Genomic DNA, 4,822 nt, shown 5'->3' with positions numbered 1-4,822 from the left:
GTGACAGGGGGTGGCGCTGCAACCTCCCCATCGACCCTGCCTTGAGCGTGACAGGGGGCGGCGGCCCAACCCCCCAATCGGCCCTACCCTGAGCGTGACTGAGGGTGGCATCGCAACCTCCCGATCCGCCCTGCTCTGTGCATGACAGGGGGCGGCGCCCCAACTCCCCAATCGGCCCTGCTCTGAGCCCGACCAGGGGCTGCACCTAGGGATTGGGCCTGCCCTCTGCCACCCAGGAGCAGGTCTAAGCCAGCAGGTCGTTATCTCCCGAGGGGTCCCAGACTGCGAGAGGGCACAGGCTGGGCTGAGGGACCCCCCTCCCCCCCGAGTGCACAAATTTCTGTGCACCAGGCCTCTAGTTTTTAATATAAAGACCATCTCAGACAAGAAAAAGCTAAAGGAGTTTATCACCACCAAACCAGTATTACAAGAAATGTTAAAGGGTCTTCTTTAAGAAAAAAGAGGAAGGAAAAGATAAAAAATATGAATAATAAAATGGCAATAAATACAGTTCTATCAACAACTACTTAAATGCAAATAGTCCAATCAAAAGACATGTAGTGACTAAATGGATAACAAAATAAGATCCTTATATATGCTGACTACAAGAGATTCACTTCAGATAGAAAGACACACACAGACTGAAAATAAAGGGATGGAAAAGATATTTCATGAAAAAAAAAAAGCTGGGGAAAAACAAGAATAAAAACAGCAACAGCAAGCCCTGGCTGTTGTGGCTCAGTGAGTAGAGTATTGGCCTGCGATCAAAGAGTCACAGGTTTGATTTCTAGTCAAAGGCATGTACCTGGATTGCAGGTTTGATTGGGGCACATGTGGGAGGCAACCAATTGATGTGTCTCTCTCATATTGATGTTTCTCTCTCTCTCTCTCTTTCCCCCTTCTCTTCTCTACCTCTTCTGAAAATAATCCTTGGGTAAGGATTAACAACAACAACAAAAATAGCAACAACAAAAATGAAAAAAAATGAGAGAGAGAGAAGAAGCTGAGATGCTTATACCAGACAAAATAGACTTTAAAACAAAAGCTATAACAAGTATAACAAGAGACAAAGAAGAACCCAGCAATTCCACTTCTGGGTATTTATCTGAAGAAATCCAAAACACTAAATTGAAAAGACATGTACATCTATATGTTCATTGCAGCATTATTTACAATAGTCAAGATATGGAAGCAACCTTAGTGTCCATCAATAGATGAATGGGTAAAGAAGAGGTGCTGGCCTGGTTTGGCTCAGTGGTTGAGCATTGACCAATGAACCAGGAGGTCACGGTTCAATTCCCGGTCAGGGCACATGCCTGGGTTGCAGGCTTGATCCCCAGTGTGGGAGTGCAGGAGGCAGCTGATCAATGTTTCCCTCTCATCATTGATGTTTCTCTCTCTCTCCCTCTTTTTTACTCTCTGAAATCAATAAAAAAATATATTTTTTTTAAAAAGGAGTGCTGCATATATACAATGGAATATGACTCAGCTATAACAAAGAATGAAATCTTACCCACTGTAGCAACATGGGGGACCTAGAGGGTATTGTGTTGAGCAAAATAAGTCAGAGAAAGACAAAAGCCATATGATTTCACTTATATGTGGAATCTAAAAAACAGAACAAATAAGGAAAAAAAAACAGAAATAAACTCATAGATACAGAGAACATTTTGATGGTTGCCAGATAGAAGGTGGCTTAGGGGACTGGGTGAAAGATTTGAAGGGATACGGAAGTACAAATTGGTAGATGTAAAGTATGGCATAGGGAATACAGTCAATAATATTGTAATAACTATGTATGGTGTCAGCTGGGTACTAGATTTATTGATGTGATCATTTTGTAAGTTATACAAATGTCTAATCACCAGGTTGTACAGCTGAAACTAGAATTAAAATTGTATGTCAATTGTAATTTTAAAATATTTTTTAAAATAAAATAATCATTTAGTTTGGGAGGAATGGTGAAGAGTTCACAGTTTAAAAAAAAAATTCAAGTCTCAAGCCATGGGCTGTCATTTTAGAGATTCTCAGAGCCTGGACAAGGCTCACACCAATGCAGCTAGGGCCAAGACTGTTCCCATCACCCCCTCCCCTCTTGCATTGTTCTCCAAATCCCTGGTGATCTAAGCAGATACCCTGGAGCAAAGAAATGAGGCCCACCCTGGCTTCCTCGAGCTGGACCAGGCCTGCCTGCTTTTCTTCAGTCCCAGAAAAGCCAAAATTAGCCTCACATTTGTTTCTTTTCTCAGGAGTCTCTCATTGTATCTCAGGAAAGGATTATTGTGCTCTGGGGACCCTATCTTATCGTGGGGTGTGGGGGAGGTGATGAGTGAAAGGAAAATGGTCTTTGACAAATTGGTTCAATTTGGACAATCACATGACTTTCCAGTAATTGCCCACCACTGCCTCAGTAAGGCTATTGTTTCAGTTCCCAAATATTTAGCCAAGTGGGAGGCTGGGAAGGTTGGGGAGCGGTCAGAGGGCTGAGAGCATGACAATGCGGGTAAAGGACTGTTTTGGCGATCTGTTTGCATGTTGGGACTCGTGACATCCAGGAGGTCTGGCTCCATGACTTGAGTTCTTTATCACTGAGTTCTCTGGGACTAAGGAGACACCTGAAGGTCACTCACGGATGGAATGCAGGGAGGTGGGAGGGAGTCCTTCTGAGGTGTGGGCTCTGGTGGAGAGCATTTAAGCCTAGTTTGATTCAGCAATTGCCTCCTTTATGGCTGAACAGGCTGATGAGCTGACTTCTCTGGGGAGAGATGGAAATATTCTTTTTTTAAAAATTTTATTTTTATTGATTTCAGAGAGGAAGGGAGAAGGAGAGGGAAAGATAGAAACAACAATGATGAGAATCATTGATTGGCTGCCTCCTGCATGCCTCCCACTGGGGATTAAACCAGCAACCCTGGCATGTGCCCTTGACCGGAATCGAACCCAGGACCCTTCAGTCCGCAGGCTGTCACTCTATCCACTAAGCCAAACTGGCTAGGGCTGGAAATATTCTTTTATCTCTCACAATGAACACTGCTCAAAGAAACCACATGCCGCGAGCCACGGGTGATTGTGACTTGAGCTGCCAGAGCTAAAGGTTTCTTTTTTCACAAAGAATTCAAGGCATGATCAAGCATTTGCCCTTATGCAACTTTCAAAAATCCCTGCATCCCTGGGAGAGAGAGCTCCCGCTGACCTCAGGCTTGCTCAGCCTGACATCACCTGACTTTGGGGAGAGGAGGCTGGTGGTGGCGGCAGCACGTGAGAATCTGTGTTATCGATGGGGAACACTTTTCCCCTCTGCTCATGTGGTCATCTCTCTGATATGCCTGTGGGTGGAGGTGGGCAAAGGGGAAGGGAGTGTCCAGTCACTGGCGACAGAAAAGAGCCATGAGGTCATCGGAGCCCAAGGCTTTCCTTGCGGACCACTGGCAGCAATTGTCTTCCTGGCTTGTATTCCCAGGGGTTCGCCTCCGCTCCCACGGAGAGCTCTCACATTGGAATTCCTGCTTTGGACATACATTTTATTCCATCGGAAAATATGCCCCAATAGCCAGCTAGGGGACATACTATTTGGTAAGAGATTTGAGATTTAACTTTGAGAACTGTATTTTGTTCCCAGCTTCTGATGACAACTCCCTCACGTCTGATCTCACCTGAGGTGCCACCCTTGCCTTTCATAACTCCCTGCTTGGGCATGACTGTGTGGGCACCCCCCGCCCACTTTGTTCACACCCTCCCCTGGATCCCATTCCGTGACTCAGTAGTTTATGAGCTCTCTCTGCTTGTCCACCAGCATCAGCAGGACTGAGAATGTGTATAATAAGCAGGCCACCCAGGGTTCTCTTGCACACTGAATTTGGGAATCACTGAGTCAGCTAATCTCCAAAGACAAATTTAACTCCAATTTTCTAGAATCACGATGTTCTGCGGAATGGCAGCCTCCAGGGAATAGCGCATAGCCTCCCACCTCCCAGGTGAATTTAAATAACCAGTACGTCTCAGTCTTCTTACTTCAGTGATTCTCTACCGTGGCTGCATATGAGAATCATGCATGTGTTTTTAAAAATTATACTTAATGTGGTTTCCAAGCAGAGATGAGGTGTGTGGGTTTCCCCCTTCTTCTCTAGGAAGCAAAAAAGTGCCTTAGAATTGCCTATAGTGGTTCCACCAAATGGGTGTGTGTTGGCACCTGGTCGCCTCTTGGGGACTCTCCCTGAGGAGGGACAATCACTTGGGGCCACAGAGGACAGACAGCCTTCTGAACAAAGTGGGGTATGGGGCCCTAACTGGTTTGGCTCAGTGGATAGAGCGTCAGCCTGCGGACTCAAGGGTCCCAGGTTCGAGTCCGGTCAAGGGCATGTACCTTGGTTGCGGGCACATCCCCAACATATATATATAAAAGTGGGGTATGGGGCCCTCAGGACTTGCCCTGTGAACTTCCTTTAAAAGAGTAACCTCACTGGGAAAGAGACGTACTCAGACCCTTTAGGCTCCAAGACGGTCCAAGAGAAGCTGTGGACCTTCCAGTGGGTCTCTATGGGAAAGAAGGTGGGAGAATGGAGATTCTGGCTCCACCCGCTAGTAGAGCTGGAACTGGGGCTGACTCAGCGTTGCAGGCCCAGCTGGTGTCCTGGGAGGAGGCTGCATAGGTGCAGTGCTGAGGAAACTAAGTCGGGGTATACTTGGCCACAGTTAGCAAAGGGGTAGCCGCGGTTCCTTCTCTAAGGGCAACAGCTGGGCCTGAAACGCTGCTAGAAACAGCTGGTGCCCACTAGCTGAGGACAGGGTAGGACCAGTGTCCCACAGTGACACCAGGAGGCAG

The sequence above is a fragment of the Myotis brandtii genome, unplaced genomic scaffold (assembly GCF_000412655.1).
Source record: "Myotis brandtii unplaced genomic scaffold, ASM41265v1 scaffold4, whole genome shotgun sequence".
Taxonomy (NCBI): domain Eukaryota; kingdom Metazoa; phylum Chordata; class Mammalia; order Chiroptera; family Vespertilionidae; genus Myotis; species Myotis brandtii.
This window is presented reverse-complemented; position numbering follows the sequence as displayed.